Below are 27,264 nucleotides of genomic sequence, written 5' to 3' on the forward strand. Positions count from 1 at the left end.
AGGCCCCACCCCCCTCCCTCCTTCCCTCTCTCTATACTTTATTTCTTCTTTTTTAATTAAAAAATAAATGTATATTCATTTAGAAAAAGAATAAAGAGAAAGCCTAATCAAGAAGAAACTCTGGGACACTGAGAAAACAATGCTTCCTCTGAAAGCCAGCAACAGCCTGTATTGTCACACCTGAGAAGTGCAGGTACCTCAGTCCAAAAATCAGGTCTCAAATATTCTCTGGTCAAAACTACCGTTCAAGAAGTTGCTAGCTTGCGTGGGCCCTGATTAGTAGCACAGATGTCCTACTGTCCTGTGGCCACTGACACAACCCACAGCCCTCCCCACAGCCTCTGAAAAGTTACATGTCTGCAACACTCCATTTGTAGGCAAGTTCCTCCGCTGCTTTCCTGCTGGCAAGTCTGGCAAAGTGCTTCTGTTCAAATCCACTGGATCTGTCTACTACATCCCAGCCATACCCAGGCCAGATATTAAGTGTGTTGGGAGGAGGGGCTGGACCACTGCAGCCAGGTCTCACTTTCTATTTCTTGTTCTCCTTCCCCTTATTCCTCTTGATGAACGCGGCCATGGCGTCTCCCTCTCTTTCTTGTTCTCTGAGCAGCCGATCCAGATCTTCGTCATCAATGTAGCGGGCCAGAGGCTTTGCAGCTCCTTCCTAGCATCCTCTGCATTTTCTTGCTGTTGCCGGCTCTGGGCAAGCCCTTTTCCCCACTGGGCAGAGTTCATCCCTCTCTGAGTCCTTCTCTGCTTTCCTCCTTTGCTCCTGGAAACGTTCCGGTTTCAAGTTCCTCTTACGAACACAGTTTCAGCATCCTGGTGTGCAGCTTCAAATGCCACCATTTCTTGGCCCCGTTTCTTCAGGTGAGGCCTGTCAGTGAACACCAGCCCGGTGTTAGCCCCGGAACCCACAGATGCAGCCTCTTTCCAGGAGGCTGACTCCTTCCAGGTGGAGACAGGTCAGAATTAGCCTCTGTAAGCCTGGATGGATTTGGAGACCACTTTCTACGAGAATAATCCGGAGAATCATGCCAGGCCCTCCTGGGAGGAGATGGATCTGGGGTATCATGACGATAATGACGACGAGGTCAGATCTTCACGGTGGCCTCCCAGAACCTTCCATGTGGCACTGGAAGGAAAGGCCTTCATCTGCTTTACCTCCTCTGGCCGCTCATCCACAAACTCAGCCATTACAGGCAAATCTCCTTCACCTTCCTCTTCTTCCTTGTCTGGTTTGGTGGTAGAAATAGCTGTCCAGCTCTCAGCATCGTCTACAATTCTCATGCCCTGGCTGCTGGCCCCGCCAGACTTGGGTGCTTTGCGACACTTGCAACAGGACTCAGAACTGTCGCCTCTGCTGGTGGCATCTGCTCTGGACAAGCACGGCTCCAGACACGTGGCCCTGGGAAGGGGGCAGCTGCTGCCATGGCAGAGGGAGGGCAGGTTCAAATGGGGATCTTAATACACGTGAACTCACCTTCTGATAGGGATCTCTGCTTTCTTCCTGGCCTAGACAGTTGAGATATTCAGAATGTTCTTCGATTCCAGCAAGGAGACCCCTTTGTAATTGGCTGAGGGGGACAATTGGAGCACTAGGATTGTGACCCTGATCCTAGACATTCTTCATCCTCACATCTGTCAAGGAGTGGAAGAACTCTAATACAAGCTAGAAGCAGCTATGAAATGCATTCTTTACAAGTCAAATCTCAATGTTCGTATCAAAATCACTTGGTCCTTAGAAGTGTTTCAAAGCACCTTCCTCAGGGTGTTACTTCTGCCTTAGGGCTCATCTGGCTCTGGTGCAGTTCACAGGTGCCTTTCATCACTTACCAAACTGTGAGGGTTAGACGTCCTCACCTGTGGCTGCCTGCCTGGAAAGCTTATATTGGCCCTGAGCAAGTCTCCCCCGGCTATTTTTTTGTTGCAATTTGGCAGGGGCTGGGTTTGAACCCACCACCCTGGGTATATGGGGCCGGTGCCCTACCCACCACACCACAGGTGCCGCCCTTGTTATTTATTTTTAAGTAAGTTTTATTTATTTAATTTCTTGGACTGGCAGCACATTCACATAGTTTAAGCATCAAAAAGTATAAAAAGATATAGAGCTATGTCATCTTTTCAGCCTGTCATCTATCTGCCAAGTTCCTATCCCTGCAAAATAGGTAGCCAATATTATTAATTTCTCATTTAAACTTTCCAAGATTTTAAAAATAGATTTGTAAGCCAATACAAGTATAAATTCTTTTGTTTTTTCTACCACAATTGTAGTACATTTTTGGCACCCTTTTCTACTCACTTAAAAAAATAATCTTGGAGATTGTATCAGCCATCTTAGGCTGACCAAATAAAATACTATAGATTGGGTGGCTTAAGCAAGAGAAATGTATTTTCTTACCGTATGGAGGCTGGAAGTCTAAGATTAGGGTGCAAGTATGGTTCGGTTCAGGCTCTCTGGTGTCTATTCTTATAATGGCACTAATCTCATCATGACAGCCCCACCCTCATAACCTCATCTAACCTAAATTACCTCCCAAAGGCCCTATATCCAAACATCACACACTGGTGGTGTGATGAACATATTTTTTTTTAATTTTTTTATTGCTAAGGATTCATTGAGGGTACAAGAAACCAGGTTACACTGATTGCATTTGTTAGGTAAAGTTCCTCTTATAATTGTCTTGCCCCCAAAAGGTGTGTCACACATCGAGACCCTCACCTTCCCTCTCTCTGTTCTTCCCTTCTCCCAATCCCCTTCCTCTTTTCCTCTTTCTGCTCTTCCTTTTCCCCACCCCTCCCTCTTTCTCTCTCTCCCCTTCCCTCCCCACCGTGTACTAGGTCATTAATTGTCCTCATATCAAATGCTTCTCCATTCTTGTGATGCTTTACTAAGAATAATGTGTTCCACTTCCATCCAAGTTAATACAAAGGATGTAAAGTCTCCATCTTTTTTAATGGCTGAGTAGTATTCCACGGTATAGATATACCACAGTATATATACCACAGCTTGTTAATCCATCCCTTGACCATTGGTAGGCATTTTTGAGAGGGACATAAATAGCAGTTTCTAACAGATATCTTTCCACATAAACATATAAAGAGCTCTCCTATTCTCTTTTGCAGCTACACAGTATGCTATTATTATATCAAACATCCTTAATGTTAAAACTGGGGAAACTAAAGCTGTGTTGAATCATTCTTTGTTAACATGATCTCCAGGAATAAAATGAGGGAACTTGAGTCCTGGAGATTGAAAGGTCATGTTTCTGATGAGGTTAGACATAAACCAGAATGACATCCTGAGGATTGATGAAAAAGTATCAAAACTCAAGTAATATGTTCAGGGTATATCATTAACACAGCTTTAGATCCTCAAAATTTCAGCCTTCTGAATAAAATGCGGTCGAAATGCCCTAACATGAAGTTACTGACGATATGTGAAGATGCAAATTAATAAAGACGTATACTTAAGACATGTGATTTTGTCATGTTCTTGCTTATAAACAGTAGTTAACTTGTAGCAGGATGTGACTTTACATTCTCAACATATTTAGTGCAAGTTCTGAGAAGAGTATTGGTGAAGGAGAAGATTTAATGATCTCTAGAATAAAGTTAAAATGGCTTTTCCTCCCAGAGAAGAGAAAGCAATGTGGATGGTCTCAAGGAGTGTTTATAAGTAGGGGAGAGAGATGGCGTGAGAACACAGAGCTCATTCCCATTCACAGGTAAAAGGAAAAACATGAGCATTGAAAAAGGAGAGGTCAGAGGGAGAGAACTGTATCAAATGCTAGAATAAAGATAAACGAAGACATGGACCCCACAAAATAGAATTTTAGGAGACAAATTTAACAATGACATAGTAAAATCAAGAAATTATTCATATTGGCAATTTTTAAAAATGATTGTGAAGATTAAAGACAGGATTTTGATACTATTTTGTATTTATATTCCACTTCAGAGCAACAGAGTATTTCCCCATGCACGATCTCATTTTACTCTATCTCAAGGGGGTAGCCTTGTAGGTGGGTAAGTGAAGAAAGGTACAGTGGGCAGGGATAATTGAAGATTTAGACAATGAAGTGATGGAGGGAGTTAGTTTCCTAAGGAGGTGGAAGAGGGAAGAATTTAGTGCTGGAAAAGAGTAAGGATACCTCAAATTCTGAAATGTAAGAGAAGAAAAAGTAAGTTCATGGAAAGACAGGGACATTTTGAGTTACAAGAATAATCTAGAAAGATTCCTGACGAAGGACCTGAAAGGAATTGAGGTAACCTTGAATGGAAGGCCAACCTGACAGGAGAAATGTAAAACTCGTGGGGAAATAATGATGTTGGCAAAAAATGTCAAAACACTGACTCTTTAACCAGTCACAAGCTCACCAGATCCCTAATACAATGTAATGGTTGTTCCACTAATGTAGTGGCGAGTGGTACTGAAGCACTACAGACATGAGTGAACAGTTCAATGTTTTAAGTCCCCCCAGCAAAGACATTCAGAGAAGTTCATTCACTGTAACAAATCCACTTTATAAGTCTGCTTTGAGTCCCCACCCCAGCCCACTCTACAAGAAGGGAAAGCATTAGGCAATCTGTTAGAATAATGCTTTCCAACAGGACAAGGCATCCTGCAATTTTTCAAACAATGGGGATGTCAATTCTGTGGTCCAGGCTATAATCATGCTCTTAGAGAGTTCTGCTTTCTCTAAGATAATACTCAGGTATTTATAAGATTCTTCTTTGGAAAGTATGCATGTTAAGAAATAAATCTAAATCTGTAGTCTATGAGATAACACAACTGAGGGACAAGAGTATGACTGGCTTTCCTACTTGACTGAACAGTCCATGTGACATGTTCACTCCGGGCTTGTGGAATCTTAGCCAAATATTCTGAGATGCTAGTCTCTTGGCTCTTTGAACCATCTCTACCACTGAAATATTAATTTCTCTATAAAATCTCATTAAAGGTAAAAGTTACTATTTTTGTTTGCCCAATACACTTCCTTCCATTCTAATGACAAAGGGTAACATGTGCGCTTAATTGGACCAATCATATTACCCCATCTTCTTGGCATGGTGATTGGTTTAGAGAAGAATATATGATCTGATCCAATGCAAGTGTTTCTTGGGATTGTTTCCAGGCTGGAGTCAGAGAGGAAGAATCTTCTTTCTTTGCTGGTAGGACTGTTGCTAGGATAAGATGAACAATCTAAGCTGCTAGGAGCCATGTTCCCCACAGGATGGAGAAATTTCATCTGCAAACAGAACTAGAACCAGGAGTCAGAAGCAGAGAGTATAAGCCCTAAAAGTATTCTCGCCACTGAATCCAGACATCCCTAAGACCAGCTCTCTACTTCTTGCGTTTGGGTGACATCAGCCAGCAAATTTTTGCATGTGTGAGTAAGTTAGGATTCTGTCGTCTGCAACCCAAAGTGGCCCAATTTGTATACAGAATGCTTTATATTTACACGGTGCTTGATAAATACTCATCATCTATCTGGTCAAACTATTGTCAGTGCTTTTTCTATGCCTTTTGCTTCTGCACTTTCCTTGTATTATACACTTTCATCCTCAAGAAGGCTTGATGAAGGATGCAGTGGGGCACAGTAGCTCACGCCTGTAACTCTAGCATTCTGGGAGGCCAAGGCAGGGGGACTGCCTGAGCTCAGGAGTTTGAGACCAGCCTGAGCAAGATGAAAGCCCCCTCTCTACTAAAAATAGAAAAACTAGCAGGGCATTGTGGTAGACACCTGTAGTCAGCTACATGGGAGGCTGAGGCAAGAGGATCACGTGAACCCAGTAGTTTGAGGTTGCTGTGAGCTATTACCCAAGGCAACAGAGTGAGACTGTGCCTCAAAACAAAACAAAATGAAACAAAAAAAAACTAAGGATGCAATTTGCCTGAAATAACTGGGTACCCTAGATCACCAACACTGGCCTAAGTATTTAATAGGTCTGTATTTCAGTTCCCTAATTTGTAAAGTATGATCAATAATAGTAGCAACTACTTACTTAGCATCTACTGTATTCCAGTTACTGTTCTAATGCTCACCATATATTTTTCTAATTCTTTTTGTTTTTTTCATTGAGGGTACAAAGAGCCAGGTTACATTGATTGCATTTGTTAGGTACAGTGAGCAGCTTGGTGAGAACGTGCATAATGATCCTCACTTCCGGGATGAGGAAGCTGAAAGGCAAATGAGGCTAAATGAAAAGACCAAGGTCACACAGCTTGATGGGCAGAATTGAGATTCAGATCCAGGTTTGTCTGCGTCTGTGTTCTTTCCAACGTCCTATGATGCTCTCCTTATTCAAAAATGCTTTTGTGTGTGCAATAAGATAATGCGGGTAAAATTGCTCTAAAAATAGAAAATGTTCAGAAATCATTCTCTAATGATGACAAAAAAAGTGAAAATGAGCTCAAATATTAACAAGTAAGATTTAGGTTAAGGAGAACATTCTGAATATGCCAATGACAGCATTAGAAATAGTAATTGAAAAAAATAAATGCTGAATCTTATATAAATGGGAAATTTTATGAAGGGGAAAGGTGCAGCCAAGATTCTGTTCCATGTCTGAAGCCTCAAAAAAATTGGTAGGACATGAGTAAGTAAGCTGTGCTAACTAAATCTCATTTCTCATTTTCCTTAATGGACCACGAATACCCAGGAACTGGAATTTCCGTTGGCCCTAGAACATCTTGACTTACAGGTCTCGATAGCAGCATCAGGGGTGTTTGAAATGAACAAACATATTAATACAAAGTTATGTTGTCTACGCAGCATTAAAAAAATATATATATAAAGCTTACTTTTGTATAAGTTTAATTGATAGAAGGATAAGACCAAGCCTATGTGTTAAATGACATTTTGGAGTAAAATCCTGTGTTTTTCAGTCTGTAATTACTATTTCAAACAATGTCAGGGAAACCAGTCACATTAAGAACTATCAGTTTTATGTCCATTTTCTTCATTAGACAATAAGTGCTTTGGGGGAAAAAACTGCATTCTGCTCCTCTTTTTATTCCTAGAATCTAGCATAGACCAAGTTGGGCCAATAGTACATAGGGTTGGTTACATTATGACTTTTATGGGTCTGGGAGCTTTTGTCTTCATGGGCCTCTGCTTCGGTTAAAAAATATTAAAAATTATATTTTATGACGTCAGTATGGAGATTAACATTATACATAAATACTTCCTTTCACCCCAAATCCTTTTTCTTCTGGTTTTTAAAAGATTAAAACACTTTCATAGGCCTTTAAAAGTATCATGGGCCCCAGATACTATGCCTAGCTTGCCTATGGATAAGTCCTCATATGTGTTAAATACATTTTTATTTGCGTGAATGAAATGATTTTAAGTTAACTTGGTGGTAGTGATTCTTAAAGCCTCTATTTTGGAGTAACTTTCAGCTTAACATATTTTTCAAAAGCAACTAATTAATAAAATCACCACCAAATACAAATATTCATTTAATCTGAAGCCAACTATTGAAATGTCATACTGCAAACAAAATTAAAACCCAAGAGCAGTGGAGAAAAAAGCTGCTGAAGTGGCAAAATAAATATTTTAAAATAATATCAGAGGTTGCTATAATATTGAACAAATATACCACACCTCTTAAATAGTGAAATTTAAATATTTTCCTTTTAAAATTCTGACATTCCAAAAGAGTCAGTTCATAAGGTAGATAGTTTTAAAAATGTGGGTTTATACTTGGAGCTGCCTAGTAATTGACCATAACTTGGTTGTGTGTGCCCAGAACACCAACCCTGTGCCTTTCACAACATTGCTTTTGGAACTCAGCATTTCCCCTACTGTTGTTTCCAGAGACATCTTTTTAAAATGGAAAATTGATTCATGAAATCTTAGGCATGAATAAATGCTAATGCATATAATAAATTAAAATCTTGTCATTTTATAAAGAAAGGTTTATTGGCTAACACTGCTATTTCTTTGAGTAATTCAAAGCCTAGTGTTTAATTTACAGAATGAAATATGGAAATCGATTATTTAGTCGGTAGAGTGGTGAATCTGATATTCAAAGTTATGGTTTTTGGAAGCCACCAGATTGACTTAGAATGTAGAATGTCATATCTGAGCAGGTTTTTTCCCCACTTCTAAATGTACTGAAAAATGTTCCAAACATGAGGAAGCATCTTTGCTTTCTCTGGATGGGATTGTATGCAGATTAATATCTGGATCATAATTCAGATTCACCCTTCCAAAAGGGTATTACAGACACAGAGTAGTGCTAGTATTTATGGGATGGGCATTTACCAGAACAGCTCTTAAAGGCTACCTAATACAATAGCATTAAGGCTGCCTAAATTCATTAACCACAGATACTGAAATAGATTCAGCTAATGGATTCTGCTTCCCCAGGGAGTGTCCTCCTATAATAATACAAAAAGCAAAAATCATGTTTTTTCTCTCTTTCCCATGATACCTGACATCTGACCAAGAGTGGGTCGCACAGGGAGACAGTTCCCGGCACCCAGGAGACGGCAGGAGGGCGAGGGCATCGGGGAACCACATACTCCTGTTTCTCCTCTCCAAGGGCAAAGGCCTTCCTCAGAAGCTGTACGTCCTGCTGCCCTTCGAAACAGGAAACCTGTCTAGAGTTTCCAACTTAGCTCCTGCATTGCATTCCAGACTGGTAGCCTGGCCGGCCCCTAGTAAACGCCTTTCATAGATGAAGGTGGTGAAGGCTCCGAGGGGCTGGTCACTGGGGAGGGCCTCTGAGTTTGGGAGGGCACGGCATGGTGTAGCTGTCTGCCATCCATTGGGTGATTTTAGAGATGACGTAAGCGCAGAGGAGGCAGAGAACACACAAGGTCACTTGGTCCATCTCGGGCGGGGAGGCAGAATCCCATCCCTGTGCACGGTGAACCTGAAGGAGTCTAGGAAGGAGGCTGCTAGTTCACCAGGAGCTTCAAAGATTGAGGTTGTGGACTCACAGATCAGTCATTCAACTTGCCCCTCAGCCAGACAAGCCCCTGCTCTCCCACATTTCCGGTAGGACACAATGTCCTGCTTTGGCCAACTCACTCTGGTTAGCAGTTCCAGCAGAGGGCAGGCGGGGGACAGGAGAGGAGCTTGCACCGGTGCAGAACATCTCTGCTGAACGTGTTAGGGCAAATGTTCTAGATTCCTTAGAGCACAGGAGGGCTTTCTATCAGAACTTCTTGCCTATCTACCTGTCTCTTTGGGGTTTCCTCTCTCAAGGAATTTGCCATCTGGTTTGGGAAAGCAAAATGAAGATGCGTGAAATCATGAGAAAGCCACGCTATAAAGCGATCCCTGTTATCCAAAATTAAGTCACGGGTTTTGTGAAAAATAAGTGAGGTCTCCGTACGCTGAAGCGAGAGATTGCATTTATAGATTAAAAGCATAAATTGATGCAAATAATTAGTGCAGGCAAGTAAGACTCAGTAAATGGGCAAATGTAATTGTTGAAAATTCTCTACAGAGGCTGAGGTGACAGTCCCCACCAGAGAGGACCTGTAGGCATTCTGTAAAAATGTGGTTTATGTAGGAAGCTCTCATTAGATCGCAATACCAGGCCTTTGCGCAACCGGCCAGAGCAAAGGGACTGGGAAACTGAGGATCGGTTTGTATTCTGACCCTCAATTTGGAAAAATATTTAGTATCTTTCCATATCATTCAGTAAAGCCTGTGTGACAATGTCATGAGCAATTCACTACTGGGAGGTCTTCATCAGATAAACAGGGCTGCAAAATTCATGGCCAAGGAATGTGGGCTGGAGAGGCACTCCCAGCCACAGCTGCTACCTGAACACCCAGGACTGGCTGGGAACCAGAGAGACGTGCTGAAACCAGGAGCTGCAGCGACAAATGGCAACGTTACAGCTGCTTAATCCTGAAATGAAAAGTAATTGCTTCTGGCTTAAAGAATAAAGGGAAAACAAGATCAGCCTTGGCTGAATTACATTATTATTATTTTTTTTTTTTGCAAAAACAACCATGCTGAAGACCAAGTTCTGAAACCTGCTTGGTATTTGAAAATGTGAGAAAATAGATGTTTTCTTTCAATGTGATTTAAATCCATCCAGGGATATTGATACAGAAGAAAACTTGAATGTAGGTACATTTTGATTAACATAATTAAATGTGGTTTAGCTATAAAGGATGACATCTAAAATTTAACTTACCTGAATATCATTGTAGAAGGTGTGTCTTGAAAATAGCTCTTGCTTTGTGTATTTTGAAGCATTTCCTACTGAAAATTCACAGCCTAAGCTACAGGAGCTCCTTTTCTGTACAGATGAAACTGCAAATACAGAAACGTAGAAGAAGAGGGAGAGGGAAGGCATTTCCATACTTCTAGCACATTCCTGTGATGAAATTGTCTTCTTTACAGAAAAAGGAATTCATAAAAATTCATAAAGGAACAGCTGCAAGTTTCAATTATCATTAGAAGGATTGAAAGATGACTTGAACCCACAACTGATCAAGTAATATTTGTGTTTTTACTTGTTTACCGAGCAAGGGGCTACAGGATGGCAAATATCGGGAGATGTTCTGTTTATAGAGTCTCCATTTTTCTTGAAAGCCAGAGTGGAATGGCACAGTGTAAAAACAGAGTAAGAAAAGGAAAAACAAGCCTTGTCTTTCAAGTTCTAATTTTTAAATTATAGGTATTAATTTAAAATATTTGTAGCAGACTCACAATAACGTAGAGAAACCAATTAAAATGTGTCTTATCTCCTAGAACTGAAGCTGTCTTGCTTCCTTTTAGGTTAAGTCATATAAAATTATATACACAAATAGCAGTGTCATATGGTTTAATCTAACACCACAAGGCCTCGCAGGGACATCCTTAACCAATAATAACCAGTAATAAATAAAACCAGTTTGTCTTCCTGCTATCATTCTGTATGAACACCAATACTATAAAATGAATACAACACAGCCTATCTTCTCACAGTTGCTAACCTCAAGGACATTCTGCATAAAACAACAAAATCTATTTACAGCCATGGGTCACAGCTTGTATTTCTGCTTCATTAATTCAAAACAGAAAAAAATAATTCTTATACCAGATTTTTTGTTTTTGTTTTTGAGACAGAGTTTTACTTTGTTGCCCTTAGTAGAGTGTTATAGCTCACAAAACCTCAAATTGTTGGGCTCAACCAATCCTCATAGCTCAGCCTCCTTAGTAGCTGGGACAACAGGTACCTGCCAGAATGCTCAGCTAATGCCAGAAGTTTTTTGGATACCAGCAGCATGATTTAACCTAACAGAATACCTACAGGATTCTCACAACTCTGTCTGTTTCCCATGAGCTCAGGCCCAGTGAATAGCTAGAAGGCCAGCCACACAGCCAATAACTCAGTGCATAGCAATCACAAACATGAGGGCTTGTTTAAATTAAAGGTGTCATATAGCCCATGAGATAAAGAAACACAGCCATGAACAGCACTAAGAATGCAAAGAATGGCCAGGCATCATGCCCTCCACTGGCATAGGATACATAGTAGTTTCAAAGATGAAGGACTACGGTACTTTGAAACACTCTGAAGATTAAAATAAATAGATACCATTTTATGCCAAGAAAGGATATTGACGTTAAAATGGCCCCAATTCTCTTTTTTACGCTGAGCATAATTCAGATGTTAACAAAATTTCTATTCTCAGTATAGAAAATTCTTTCTATTCTTATAAAATACAAGAATGTCCAAAAGAAATACAGATTTAATGTATAATGTGAGCATATATTTCAATTGAGATACACAATGATTGTACAGACATATAGGTGATTAGGAAATATATATTTATAGTATGGTGTTGAATATAACTTTAACTCAAATATGACACTTGCGAATTTAATATAATCTCAGTTTTCTATTTAAAAGATAAGGTTATAAAGTGTAACATAATTTAAAAATGTAATCCTTCATGTCATATATTATCAAATCATTAATCACACATTTTCTTTAAACAACAGATGACTTTGAGAGGAAGCAAAGTTCTTTCTTCACCCAGAGATTTCAAGTAAAAACTCCTTCGTTAGTGCTTGCATTTTGCTTTCTAGAGCTGTAACTCAAATTACTGACAATTCAAATATAATTACCAGCATCTCCCTGGGTGAACTAACCCCCAAGTACCTTATAACTTGCCTTCTAAAAAGAAATACATCTTCAAATTATACTTCATTAAAAGTAAAGCTTCATGAGACTTTAAAATACAGACATAAAGTGGACATTCTCCTTATCTACTTGTCAGTATTTCCCTTCCTTTCTATGCATCCTGCTCTCCTTTTTCTTCAAGTTGAATTCTGGAGATTCTGAGGAGAAGCTGTCAGGCCTGTAGCAGTGACTTCACTGAAGAATTGTTTCACCCAGCCTAGCAGGTAGGGATTGCAAAGGACTTGACAGACTACATTTGGAAAATACAGTAATCAAAGGACTCGCTTAGAAAATTTTCCAGAATTGCTTTAATATCAACTTTATTTAATTTCTTTTAAAGGCAATTGATTGTTTAAAGAACATTTAGTAAAACCTTGTGGGGCTTTTAGCATATGTAGAGGTATGATAGTAGTGCAAAGGACAGGTTGGGGAATAGGAAGTATACCTTTGCAAAGTTTTTACACTACACATGTGTAAAGTTTTTACACTGCACATGAAATCATAGTAGACTGCTAAGTTAAGGATGCATGTTTTAGTCACTAGATCAGCCACTAAAAAGACAGAGGTATAGCTTTCAAGTCAATGGAAGAGATAAAATGGAGTAAAGAGTCTCAGCAAATCCAAAAGAAGGAAGGAAAGGAGAGACAAAGAAACAATAACAAAGATGACACAAAACAAATAGGAGAAACAATTAGCAAGATGGAAGATTGAAAATTATATTAGGGCAGTGCCTGTGGCTCAAAGGAGTAGGGCGCTGGCCCCATATACTGAAGGTGGTGGGTTCAAACCCAGCCTCAGCCAAAAAAACTGCAAAAAAAAAAAGAAAGAAAGAAAGGAAGAAAATTATATTAAATATAATTGGACTAAAACATTGCAATTAGCAAGCAGAGATTCTCAAACCAAATAAAAAGATAAGAACCAACTTTATACAATTTTTAAGAGAGACATTTTAAGTATGAAAGTTGGAAAGTAACAATAGAAGTAAAGGGGGGGGTAAAAAAAGAATATATTTGTTTTTTATTTTATTGATCTATTTGTGTATTTTTTTTTACCAATACAATAATTTCATTATTGTAGGTTGAATTTAACAAGATTCCTGGCTGATTAATATGCACATTAAAATTTTTGTGTATTAATATGCACAAAAGATAAAATGATTTTTTGAATGTTTGCCAATGAGAGACAAATTGAAGTGTGAAAGTCCTATTTGGCCCATTATCAAACCAAGATAAGGAATAAGGCACTCATCTAAGTTCATAGAAGAGGAAGAGTCCAGATTTTCTGACTCTCAGACTACTGCAACATCTACCAAGAACTCAGCTCTATAACTAAGAGTCTTACTCATTCAGTAAAAAGCAAGGAAAAAAGTAATTTCTTTTTATCCATACATTTACCATTTCTAGCATTATGCATTTTTCACGTTGATCTCACTTTACATCTGATATCATTTCCTTCATCCTGAAGAACTTCTTTCAACATTTCTTACAGTACATGTATACTATTGAAAAATTCTCTGTTTTTATTCTCCCTCCTTCCCTTTCCTACCGCCTGCCCTTCCTTCCTTCCTTCCTTCCTTCTTTCCTTCCTTCTTTCCTTTCTCCCTCTTTTATTCTCCCTCCCTTTTCTCCTCCCTCCCTCCATTCCTTCCTTCCAGCCTTCCTCTCTGCCTTCCTTCCTTCCTTACTCTCTTCTCTTCCTTCCTTCCTCCCTTCTCCCTCCCTTTTTTCTTGCTTTCCTTCTTCCTCCTTTTCATTTTTTAAAAAATATTTTCAGTAGGCTTCTAATTCCAGGTTAACAGATTTTATTTCTTTTAGCTCTTTAAAGGTGTTATTTGATTCTCTTCTAGTCTGTTAAGAAGTCGGCATTATTATTCCCTTGGGTCTTGTGCAGAATGGGCCTTTTTTCTCTGCCTGTTATTAAGACTTTTCTCTGTAATACCTTGGCTTTCATAAATTTGACTACTAAGTGCCTAGAAGCAGTTTTCTTTGTTTTTGTCATGCTTGGAGAGCTTTGAGATTCTTAGATTCGTGGGTTAATATTTTTCATCAAATTTAGATTTTTTTCTAGTTATTATTCCTTCAAATATTTTTTCTGCCCCAATCTCTTCTTCTAGAACGCCAGTTTCACAGATATTAGGCCACCTCATACTATCCCACAAATCAATGAGGCTCTGTTCATTTTGTTCAGGTTTTTTTCTCTATGTACTTCAGCTCATATAGTTTATGCTACCCTGTCTTCCAGTTCACAAATTTGTTTTTTTCTCTGCAAAATCCAGTTTGTTGCTAAGCTCATTTCATGATTTTTTTTTTTTTTTTTTGGTATTACATTATTTTAGTTCTAGAATTTCTGGCTGGTTTTCTTTTATAATTTCCATTTTTCTAGTAAGAATTTTCCCCTATTCACTTGAGTTCATATTTTCTTTTAAATCTTTAAACATATTTATAAGAGCTGTTTTAAAGCCTTCGTTTGTTAATTCCAACATCTCTGTCATCTCTGAGTATATTTCTATTAAAAAATAAATCTCGGCTTGGTGCCTGTAGCTCAAACAGCTAAGGCATCAGTCACATACACCAGAGCTGGTGGGTTCAAATCCAGCCTGGGCCTGCCAAACAACAATGACAACTACCACCTAAAAAATAGCCAGGTGTTGTGGCAGGCACCTGTAGTCCCAGCTACTTGGGAGGCTGAGGCAAGAGAATTGCTTAAACTCAGGAGTTGGAGGTTGCTATGAGCTGTGAGCTGTGATGCCACAGCGCTCTATCCAGAGCAACAGCTTGAAGCTCTGTCTCAAAAAAAAAAAAAAGAAAAGAAAAGAAAAATAAATCTCTCAGGTTAACAACTGACAAATGTTACTGTAGGATTTTTTTTTCCCCTGTCAAATTGCTATGTCTTCTGTGGAAGACAAAAGCATTTCCATTTCAACAGTTTGTCAGCTTTATTAATGTTGGGCAAAAATTGATATGTTATAAAAATGAAGCAGATATATAGCTTTGGAACAAAATTATAAAATTAAATGTGTAGGTAATCTATTTATGTACTATTATAAAGTATTTATTGGAGAAAAATATGCAAAGAAGCTATTACCTACATGAGAGGTATATTTAAAGTTTTTTTTCATCTTGGGTATAAAGAATACAAAGAGTGGATACATAATGTAATGTGATTCATCAAACAGCACAAAATTCCATTTCATAGAGTTAATCTGTTGATGTTCATTTACACTATCACTTGTTTTATCATGTGGGAACTAAGTTATGTGGTCAAAAATTAAAGGATTTTGAACTAATGTCAATTCAGTTCATGTTGTCTGATTGATTGTATTGTCTTTTCAAAGTGCTACCAGTTGAAAAGGGAAACATTGTCTTTACCAATCTGCTTTGAAATGTTTGCCCAAATTTTGGTAGTGTCTTTAATAAGGATATTTGTCGCCAGTGAAAAAAAGAAAGAATGAAAGAAAGAAAAATCTGTTGTGGCCATGCCTCTTTATATATATATATATATATATATAAATATATATATACATACATACATACAATTTTTAAATTGTATACTAGACATTAAATGCAACTTTTTTTTTTTTTGAGACAGAGTCTCACTATGTCACCCTCAGTAGAGTGGATGGCATCACAGCTCACAGCAATCTCAAACTTTTGGGCTCAAGTGATTCTCTTGCCTCAGCCTCCCGAGTAGTTGAGACTACAGGTGCCTGCTACAACACCCGGCTATTTTTCTTTTTTTTTTTTTTTTGGTTGCAGTTGTCGTTGTTTAGCAGGCCCAGGTTAGCTTGAACCTGCCAGCCTTGGTGTATGAGGCCAGCATCCTACTCACTGAGCTATGGGTGCCGAGCCCATTAAATGCAACTTTAATTGGATCTGTATTTAAAGAGTGTTGAATTTTGTCCTTTTAATGTGCTGGTGAGTCAGCTTGATTTTCACAAGATTGTTTTCCAGCTTTATTTGAATGAACACAGAGTAATTTTTACTCTAGGGCTAGAGTGGCCCTAACTCTAAGTAGAGTAGCCCTATCTCCTAACACATGGCCTCCTGAGGTCTTCACTGAGAATTCCAGGGCATCAGTGAGGTCTCTCCACCCAGAACGTCCACATCTCCAGTGCTGTGGACCTTCTACATCCACTCATCTCACAGCTCCCCACTAGTTGTTTTCTGCCAGACTCTGTGGTTTTACCCAGAGAATGAGAAACCTATGTTCAGCCAAAGACTTAAGAGTACCCCTATGCAGATTTCTGGACCTGTTTCTCTTGGCAGGTCTTTTTCCTTTGTCATCCTGACCTATAAATTTCAACTACCTCAATAGCCCTGAACTCTGATCTCTGGCTCCTCAACTGAACAAGGCAACTGCTATCAAATTTGGCTCCATTTTCTAGAGTCTCAGGATAACTAAGAAGCTCATCTCATCTTTCCCTTAGCCCAGGAATCAAAGTTCAGTGCTGCCTGAATTCCAATGACTGAAAACAGGTGCTTCATATATTTCATTCAGTTTCATAGCTATTTATGGCAAGAGGACTGGTACTAGTAAATTTATCAGAGCCAGAAGCAGAAATCCTTCAAGGTGGATAATGGTGACTATCATCTTCTTTTTGAAATTTGCCCCTATTTTTACAATCCTCTTGGTTTTCCTCTTTAATTTCTTATTATTCCTTTTTTATTTTGTTCACTTTCTGCTTCTATCTCACATATTTGCTTCCTAAGGGTTCAATGGTTTTTCCTTTTTGGTCTATATCCTCTCCATTCTCGTTGTTTCAATTATTATTTCTACAATTCACCAATCCATATCTCTAGACTAGACCTATTTCTGAAACCATATTTTCAACTGTCTACTGAATCTGTGTATTTGATTGATCACTAACCTATTTTAAAAGGAAGTACATTTTCTTTCCTTCAAAACTTTCTTTTGTTCCTAGATTTGATGCTTTTTTGCAGTAAAAGACTTTGCTGTAATTTAATGGAGGAAACAAAGGATGATACGTTGTTATTGAGACATAAGTTGGCAGAGGTTAGACTCACAACAATAGTCTTTGGCTGGGGTAAAATCTTGTAGGTAATCCTACTCTGAATCACCATGGTGCAACAGAAAAACCAATAATACCATCATCCAGATCTTGAATCATAGTAACATAACCAAGAAAAGTACAAGTAAATTATAAATATAATTTTCCTATTTTTAAAAAAATTATTTAGTAGAGACAAGGTCTCGCTCTTGTTCAGGTTGGTCTTGAACTCCCAAGCTTAGGGGATCCTCCCATTTTGGCCCCCCCAGAGTGCCAGGATTACAGACATAAGCCACCTTGCTTGGCCTCTTAATTACTTCTTTAAAGGCCTATGTCCAAACACAGTCACTGGGGGCACCAGGGGTTAGAACGTCAACATATTAATTCATAAAACATGAGATAGACCAGGAGGCTGAGGTGGGTGGATTGGATTGCCTGAGCTCACAAGTTCCAGACCAGCCTGAGCCACAGCAAGACCTCATCTCTAAAAGAATAGCTGGGTGTTGTGGCAGGTGCATGTAGTTCCAGTTAGTTGGGAGGCTGAAGAGAATCACGTGAACCCAAAAGTTTGAGCTTGCTGTGAGCTATGACACCACAGCCCTCTACCAAGGGTGACAAAGTGAGACTCTGTTTAAAAAAAAAAAAAATGAGATTTAAAAAAAGCTATGTGGTAGACTAAAGATGCATGCCTGAGAAAATCAGTAAGTCTTCTCTGAGGCTGAGTCTCATTTCTAGCTACGCAATGTGGTAGCCTTATTATTCTAATGGCTTGAACACGTTCGGATGGTGATTAATGCTGAGCTACAGGTTCACCCACATTTCTATGGTCAGTCATGAATGTGCACAAAGAAAACTGGAGACGGAAGAATATATCTACCTTCCTTCCCCTACCCCCGATTTTCTAGGATTTGAACTTGAGTCATTATGCTAAGCTTGCTTTCTGCCAGGGTGGTAGCATTTAGTCATTGCTTCTTCCCTCTTTTTTTCAGAACAAGTATCCCTGTACCAACTGACTCATCTGACAGCAGCCTTAATGGTCACAGATGATACAGGAGCAGTGGGTTTCATCTATCTTAATACAGGAAAAGTTAAAGAAAAGGAAATCAGGATTTTTAAGGATGCTCAAAGACTGGTGCTTTCACAGATGAGAAAAACACAGTCTGGGGCTGGTGAAATGACTGGTCCAGGGACTTCTCAGCTAAAGCCACAGCGAGGACTTCCTCTCCTGACTCCTATTCCATTGTCATCACAGTTCATTAGCTCTGTGTTTAGATTTTTTCTGATTAAAAATGTTCCTGGAAGCATTGCATACAGATAATACGAAAAGCCAAGGACATTATAGTGCAGTGGATAGGAGTGCAGACTGGTCCAATAAACCTATGTTTGAATTTCAGTTTTATCATTCTACTGTACAGCCTTGAGCAGGTTGTTTAACTACTTAAAACCTTGATTTCCTCAGCAATGGAATGGGGATTATAATAGTACCTACCTTATAGAACAGCCCTGAGAGCTTCAATAAGTTAGAGCATCTTAAAAAAACTAATAGTGTTAGGTATATGGTAAGTGTTTAATAAATAGGATGCATTACATTATTCATCATAATACCTTAAATTTGCTAGACTTCAAAATTGCCACTCTGGTTTCTTAGATAAAATGAAGCAAAAGTCAATAACAAAGAAACCTCATGAATTAGACATCTTTCCATTTCACAACTAAGAAGATGTTTATTACAATGTCCTAGGAGCAAGAAGTTGAGTACAAGGGCAAAAAACAAGCCTACCAGTCCCATCGAAGGGTTTCACAACTCTAAAGATTTAAAGGCATAGCCTAAGGAGAAAAACAAAATCTCCAAGGCAGTAGATAAGAGAAAAGAAAGTTCTAAAACAAAGGAAAAGAGCACAATGGGAAAAACCAAGAATGCTATTATACTATTCATCCATTAAAAATGATGGAGACTTTACATCTTTTATGTTCACATGGATGGAGTTGGACTATATCCTTCTTAGTAAAGTATCTCAAGAATGGGGGAAAAAATGATTGCAAGAGGGACTTTACCTAACAATTGTAATCAGTGTAACTGGCTTATTGTACCCTCAATGAATCCCCCCCCAAAAAAAAAAAAAAAGAATGGGGGAAAAAAAGTATCCAATGTACTCCTTACTATCATGAAACCAATACATAAATACTTACACATTCATACAAATGATAAAAAAAAAACATAGTCTAGTGAAAGAGAAAGAAGAGGAGGAGGGTGGAGGGCGATTGGTGGGAGAATGGAGGGCATTTGGTGGGGTCTCACCTAATGTGCACAATACAGTGTACACTTCAAAATAACTAAGATTAAATTATAAATGTCTTACCACAAAAAAATAAGTAAGTGAGGTGATGGTTATGTTAATCAGTTTGATTTAAGCATTCCATATTATAAATCAAATCATCACATCATACCCCATAAGTGTATACAGTTATGATTTAATAAAAAATTAAATTAAATAAAAAGATGTACAACCTCAACAAAAGCACTGGTGTAAGCCAGGAGTAAAAGACACCACTTTCCACTTTTTCTGTAAGATAGCCCCTAAAGCAAAGAAGGAAGCCCTTCCCTTTCCCAAAGCAGAAGCCAAAGCAAAGATTTTAAAGGCCAAGAAGGCAGTGCTGAAAGGCATCCCTATCTACCGGAAAAAAATAAATGAATGAAAAACTGCACATCACCCACATTTTAGAGCTCCAAGGCACTGTAGCTTTCTAAGGAAGCCCAAATATCCTCAGAGGAGCACCCTGGGAGGAACAAGCTTGATCTGTATTCCATTATCAAGTTCCCCCAACCACTAAGTTAGCCATGAAGAAGACAAAAGACAACACACTTGTATTTGTTGTGAATGTCAAGGTCAGCGAGCACCAGATCAAACAGGTTGTGAAGAAACTCTATGACATTGGCAAGACCAAGGTCAACACTCTGATCGGGCCTCAGGTCAAGCAGAAGCATGATGTTCAACTTTGGATGTTGCCAACAAATCAGAATCATTTAAACTGAATCCAGCTGACTTATTCTAAACATACTTTTTTATCACCATTACATAAAGAAAAAAGAAACCAACCACTTTACAGGTAAGAGCACGAAGTTAAGATGCCTAAAGAAAGTAAAAGTTATTTCCAGCAAGAAATATTCCTTGTCTTTCAGAGCCTGGGGTCTGCTAATAGAAGAGGTTTGTTCTCTAGGGTCACGCTAGGAAGTGGCCATTGCATCCTGATGATGGCCTCTTTTAGCAACACCTGTAAAATGGCATGTACTCACTGGCCCCTTGCATGTGAGGTTGCTGTGTTAATTTTCTTTTATCAAAGATGTCTTCCCAGAGGTGGGTGCCAGGGCCCTGCCAGAAAGCCGATCATTAATTAATCACATGCTATTTGTGTTTTCAAATATCTAACTGTGCACATGGGCAACTCTAGCTCGTTTGAAGTACTATAGCTCTTTAGAATGGATGTGTAGCACAAATGACACTTACTGAAAAGGCTATTTTGTTTTCAGTCTTTATTGCTTCAAGGGCCAAACAGTGAGACTCAGAAGTAAAAGTGGAAAGTGATGAATTTACCCATAAAGCATAAAGAGAGGACAGAGCCGAGGGACTCTTCTAAAGCAGAGATCTGCAGGCTTCCCAACTAAATTCAAGACAAAGTCACTTTCGGTTATGTTGTCATTTCAGTCCTTTGCTTTGCTGAAATTGACACCAGTGAGCTACTTCCATTCTTATTCTTTGTTTATTTTCTTTCTACTGATTTTAGTTCTTGTCTAACAGCTGCATTTGCAAGGCAAGTCGACAGTTCAGTAGGACCTCCACAGTTGGCCAACTCCCTACATTCACCACCTCCTTAAGTTGACCTAATTTTCACAGACTAGACATGCACTATATTTTCCTATCAGTGCAGTAGCCTAGTTCCTTATGTTGACCACCTCTGTATGTTGACCAGTCTGTTACAGTCTCATGAGTAGTCAACTTACAGAGGTTATATTGTATTTATAAAACATGTTTGATGTGCTTGTCCTTTGCTTCAATTTGATTTTTGGGAATTTCCCTATGTAAATTCTAACTAATGTGTATGAAGATACAGCTATAAGGAAATCTATCCCATTATCTGAAATACTGTTAATTGAAAGCAATCTAAATGCCCATTGATAAAGACTGACTAAACAACTTGTGATTTACCCATACACACCCTTTGGAATCAGATTACCTGAGTTTGAGTTTCCATGTCATTACAATTTATTAGTTGTGGCCACTTGCATTCATTTCTATTTCTGCCCTAACAAACCACCACGATTTAAAAGTGCAAAACAACACAAATTTATTCTTATAGTTCAATAGGTCAGAAGTCCATTATGAACTACAATCAACAGATTGGCAGGGTTGGGTTCCTCTCTCTACGGTCTGAGTGAGCATCCCTTTCCTTGCTCATGCAGGTGTTGGCAGAACTCAGTTCCATGGGGCTGAATCTGAGGTCTCTTTCTATGCTGGCTGTTGGCTGAGGGCTGCCCTTTGCTCCTAGAGTTCTCTCACTAGTTCCTCACATAGATCTCATCTCAAAAGCAGCAACAGGGTGTTTAATCCTCCTGCCATCTCTCTGACCCTTCTTCCACCATTTCACCTCTCTCTAATCAAGCTGGAAAACATTTCACTTTTTAGGACTTAAATCATCAGATTGAGCCCACCCAGATATCCAGCATAATCTCCCCCTCTCAAGGTCCTCAGTTTTTTTTTTTTTTGAGACAGAGTCACTCTGTTGCCCAGGCTAGTTGTGGTGTCATAGCTCACAGCAACTCAAACTCGTGGGCTCAAGCAATTCTCTAACATCAGCCTCCAGAGTAGCTGGGACTATAGGTGCTTGCCACAATGCCCAGCCAATTTTTCTATTTTTAGTAGAGATGGGGTCTAGCTCTTGCTCAGGCTGGTCTCAAACTCCTGGGATCAAATGATTCTCTTGCCTCAGCCTCCCAAGTACCTGGGACTACCGGCACCCACCACAATGCCCGTCTAGTTTTTCTATTTTTATTAGAGATTGGGTCTTGCTCTTGTTCAGGGTGGTCTTGAACTCCTGAGCTCAAGTGATCCACCGGCCTAGGCCTCCCAGAGTGCTAGGGTTACAGGCATGAGTCACCTTGCCTGGCCGTGTCCAGAGCTCTAATAACCTCTGCAAAGTCCCCTTATTCACTAATTTCAGGGATTTGGATATGGGTATCTCTAGGAATTCTTTTCTACCTACCACACCTCTCTAAGCATCAGTATCCTCATCTCTGAAATGGGACCCCCTTCCACATATAATTGTTGTGACTTCTACATGAGACAAATCTCTTGGCACATAGTAATCGCTCAGCAAATGTTTGCTATCAGCATCCTTGCTATGTAGCCATTTAAAAGAAGGAGATAAAGAGTTGTATTACTGGCATAGATGTTTAAAAGCTATAGAAGAGGCTCCTTGCCCGTAGCTCAGTGGTTAGGGCACTGGCCACATGCACCGGGGCTGGTGGGTTCAAACTCGGCCAGGGCCTGCTAAACAACAATGACACAAATAGCCAGGCATTGTGGCAGGTGCCTGTAGTCCCAGCTACTTGGGAAGCTGAGGCAAGAGAATTGCTTAAGCCCAAGAGTTTGAGGTTGCTGTGAGCTGTGATGCAACAGCACTCTACTGAGGTCAACATAGTGAGACTCTGTCTCAAAAACAAACAAACAAACAAACAGTGTATAGTATAACCATTTTTCTATACAAAGAGGAAAAAGGAAAACATAGATGGTTGAATTCACATAGGGAAAAATGAACAGAGAGTAACAGATTGAGATTGAGAAGGTAAATACAGACTTGGAATTTTTTTAATGATACATACGTTTTGTTTTTGCATTTAAAGGGATAGCCCCAGTAGAAAGATAAATAGAATGTTTATTTTCCAAATGTGGAAGCAAAAAGGCAATAAAGAGTCACTTATACAAAGATAAAGATTTGTAAAAAGAGCATTGAAAAATTACAGAAAACCAAAAATCCCAAGGAAGATGCTAGAAATAATCCCAAACATATCAGTAATCCCCATAAAGATGGTGGAGTGCATCGTTTGTTAAAATTCTGTTTAGTTACAGAAATTCTCAGGGTAGAGAAAATAACAAAATTCTTGGGTTAGAGAAAATAACAAAATTCATCATTCAGGTAAAATTTTAAAACACAAACATTAAAAATATAGTGATTACAGAGAGATGCATATTTAGCAACAGAGCTGGGCAGTAAATTCACCAGTCAAGGTTTGTGTTGCCTCTAGAAATAGAGAAAGGGAAACTCCATGGGAGAAGGTTACAAAAGGGAGCTCTACTATATCCATAATATTTTATTTCTTTGTAACAAAAATAAAATATCTGAAACATATCTGCTATTTACCTGTAATGAACCTGTTCTGGTTCATTATAGTTTGTCCTTTTCTGTGCATATAAACATTTATTCAGTGACTTGTACTTAGAAGTCAGAAATAGGGATACTATCCTAATGGGACATATATTTTTGGTTCTAGAAAAAATTATAAAATTAGGGCAGGGAGATGGAAATGAATTTCCACAATCTGTCCATGAGTTAAGGTTATCATCTATTGAACACTCACACTAGTTTAAGGATGATCCTGCTTGAAAATGCCCACAAGATATACGCGAAAATGTTTAAGAAGACTTAAGATAACATCAATACGGTTCATAAATGTCATCAAGAAACAAAGAAGCAACTGGAATGGTGACTAAATTTCTCAGAGAAATCTAATGTTGAGCCAGAATATGAAGAAGTTCATGGATTTCTAAGAGAGGACAATTCAGATAGGAAAATGAACTGAGCTGAGGCACAAAGAAGGGACCTTATCACCCAATGTGGTGAGAGTGGTGGTTCAAGGTGATTGCAGATTTCCTTCCTGAAATTTTGAAGAGCTATGGAAATGGACATAGGTACTTAAACGGGAAAAGCACAAGAAACCATCCACGTGTGACTAAATAGAAATGTAGCCTGCCGGGAGGAAAGGACCGGACCTCACAGATTTCTATCAATCTTGATAATCAGCTTCTTTGCTCTACCTGTTCTAGCTCCACATTAAAAATGTGAAGCATGAAGAAGGTATTAATGGACTGCTTTGAAAGAAAAAAGGGGAAATGCTTCCCAGTGTCGTGGTCCAAGACTGGAGTTCCAGTTACTTGGGAGGCTGAAGCAGGAGGATTTCTCGACCTGGGAGTTTGAGACGAGCCTGGGCGACATAGCAGGACCCTGTCTCTAAAAAATTAAAAAAAATAGAAAGTAATACTCCATTCCTTAAAAAGAAGGAGGAGAAGAAATGAAGGAGGAGGAGGAAGAGAAGGGAAAGAAGGAAGGAAGAAAGGAAGGAAGGAAGGAAATATTTATTTATTTACTTATTTATTTATTTGGAGACAGAGTCTTGCTTTTTCACCCAGGCTTGAGTGCAGCAGCATTATCATAGCTCATTGCAACCTCCAGGGCTTAAGCCATCCTCCCCCTCAGCCTCCCAAGTCACTGAGACTATTGCTACAGGCCACCACATCTGACTAATTTTTCTATTTTTAGTAAAGAAAGATCTTGCTCTTGCTCAGGTTGGTCTTGAACTCCTGGCCTCAAGCAATCTACCTGCCTTGGCCTCCAACAGTGCTGGGATTATAGGTGTGAGCCACCATGCTCGGCTTCAGATATAATTATGTAACAGACGATCAGACAAATATCCTCTTCCCAAAAAAGGACGACTTATTTTGAAAGTATCTCACTTAATGCCACCAAAATACACTAATGTTGGGCTAACTTCTCCTTTCTGCCTTCAAGTTAATTTGAGTGCAAGGCTCAACCTAAGTCTTATTTGGACTTAGGCCATGATGAAGATAGCCATGACCACTAACCGGAACTGAGTTGGTCCAGGTCTTGTGAATTATAGCGCCAAGTGTACCCTGTGACCTGCCTAGTCAATCACCAGGGCCCACTGCCTCTGCCTCTTCATGACCGCTCACACCCTATTTCCTACTGCTATTATTTCAGATCTAGCCTCATCTTATTTTGTACAAACTCTGAGGCAGCTGCTTGGTGGTCCCTGCCACACGGCTGCCAGGGTGAACTTGCTTCCTCTCTAAAGGCCAACCTGAACAGAGCCCCACTACGCTTGAGCCTCACAATGGGGTTTTGCCTTTCATGTCTCTGTGAATTGTGAGGTGGGTCACAGGCCATTTGTAGCAATAATAAAGCCCCAAAGATTCCACTGACCAACTTTTCTCATTCCTGTGTCTAGGATGGCCTTTCCCTAGCTCTGAGTCACAAGCTCTGCTGTCTGGCAAATTCCTGCTTCTGTTCCTCCCACAGGTCTCAGCTCAGAAACTCCCCTGCACACCCGTGTTCCTGCCCACCCACTCCTAGCCCAGCCAGCTCGTGTTCTGCTCCTAAAGCCTTGCTGTGCTGTGTACAGACATCCATGTAAAAATTGCCATGATCCTTTGCAATTGTTTATACAACCTGTTTCCCCTCCTTTGTAAGCTCTTTGAGGAGAAAGACCAGTAAATAGTGGTTTCCTGTATGTTTTAAGCATGCAGCAAATATGAATGAATGAATGAATGAGTAGTACCACTCATACGGGGCTAGATTCCCCAGTTAATCAGAGCAACAGTTTCTTTCCTTTCCTGATCTATCTGGCAGCAGAGAAAAACCTTTCTTCCTAATTATTTCATATAAAACCATATCATTTATTCTCAAAATCATGCATTTTGAGAGTAAAGGCCGAGCAAGTTATTTTTTCTCTTATAAAATTAAAAGACCCTAATTATTGGCAAAGAGGGGATACTAGATTCATTATAGGAAAGAGCGGTCTAACCATTCTTTCTACGTTCCTGTAACTAATTATGGATGAGTAACTTAAAAAAAAATGGTATCCATAAAAATTGACCACAAACCAATAAGGTTGATGAGTCGAATCGTAAAAATTCTGTGCTATTTATATTTCTCCGCACACACTCAGTGCATTTATTCTAAATGGAAAAGTACAAATATTGGGATAAAAACATTTAAAGTACAGAAACAAGAAACAGCCGATGTTAATCCTGCCTAAGCGGCAGAATTTAATTCTGTGCTAAACTACTGTACGTGGGATGAAGGGGTGGGGTTAACCAAACATTTGAGAACAAGTAATTAGTGCGGCATCTGTCTATCACATATGTGCCTTCACATGATTTATACAACAAGCCCACCGAGGAGGGGAACAAAGTGCTGTCTGAAACCATTTTTTTCCAGCCACACATTTTTCAGGCTTCCTTTTTTTTCCCTCATCAAAAATCATTCACTCCTGTGGTCTTGGGTTAGATAAAAGTGGGATATTTTCTGTCCGCCATACAGGGGCAGAGAAATAGCATCTTTAGCCCGTCATTCTTTGCTGTGTCCTTCCTGCCAAATTTTGGACATTTAAATGTGGGGTACATGGTCCCTGTAGTTGGTTTACATAATACTTATAGAGTGATGAACACTTGCAGAGGAACACTTTTAATTCACTGATTCATGAGACACCTTTTATGTGCCCAGAATTGTCCTGTGTTCACAGCGAATAAGACAGGGTCCCCACCGTGGATGACCTGGTATTCTAGTAGTAGAGACAACTAAATCCACAATTGCAAGAACAGCAAGAAAGAGCTGTGATGCTGGGAGGCACGGGGAGTTGCAGGGACACCAACACCTGTCTGGGACAGTCAGGGACGGCTTTAGGCAAGAAGTACCACCAGGCTGCATTTCAAATGCCATGTAGGGTTTAGGTAGCTGAAGAAGGGCAGGAAAGTGGACAATTGAAACCCAAGGGACTACATGGGAGAGGTCTGAGCAGGAGAAGGAAAACGGAAATAGACGCGGCAGGGTGGTGGTGACTGATGGAGCAGAGCAGATAGTTACAAAGAGAAGTGACTCTGAGTCTTTCTGGAAATGTTTTCTGTGCTCACAAAGCAAGCCATGGCTTCTGCAGCCCTCCTCCCCCTCTCCATCTGGGGCATCCGTGATAAAGAGAACACGTGAGAACTCAGGTCGATTTGAGACGGACATTTCAGCCTGCCTGTGTACAGGAGCAT

General features: G+C 39.6%; 1 long non-coding RNA gene and 1 pseudogene across 1 annotated transcript in view; both read right to left on the reverse strand.

Moving 5' to 3' along the window:
* Nucleotides 1-349: 349 nt before the first annotated feature.
* Nucleotides 350-9,114, reverse strand: LOC128585429 (BUD13 homolog; annotated as a pseudogene).
* Nucleotides 9,115-9,798: 684 nt separating this feature from the next.
* Nucleotides 9,799-27,264, reverse strand: part of LOC128586057 (uncharacterized) — a 77,463-nt gene continuing 59,997 nt past the window's right edge. Inside the window, exons 2-3 of the long non-coding RNA XR_008380173.1 lie at nt 10,171-10,289; nt 9,799-9,878 (exon numbers count right to left, since the gene is read on the reverse strand). This is a non-coding gene — a long non-coding RNA (uncharacterized LOC128586057). The remainder of the gene's footprint in view (nt 9,879-10,170; nt 10,290-27,264) is intronic.

The sequence above is a fragment of the Nycticebus coucang genome, chromosome 5, assembly GCF_027406575.1.
Source record: "Nycticebus coucang isolate mNycCou1 chromosome 5, mNycCou1.pri, whole genome shotgun sequence".
NCBI lineage: Eukaryota > Metazoa > Chordata > Mammalia > Primates > Lorisidae > Nycticebus > Nycticebus coucang.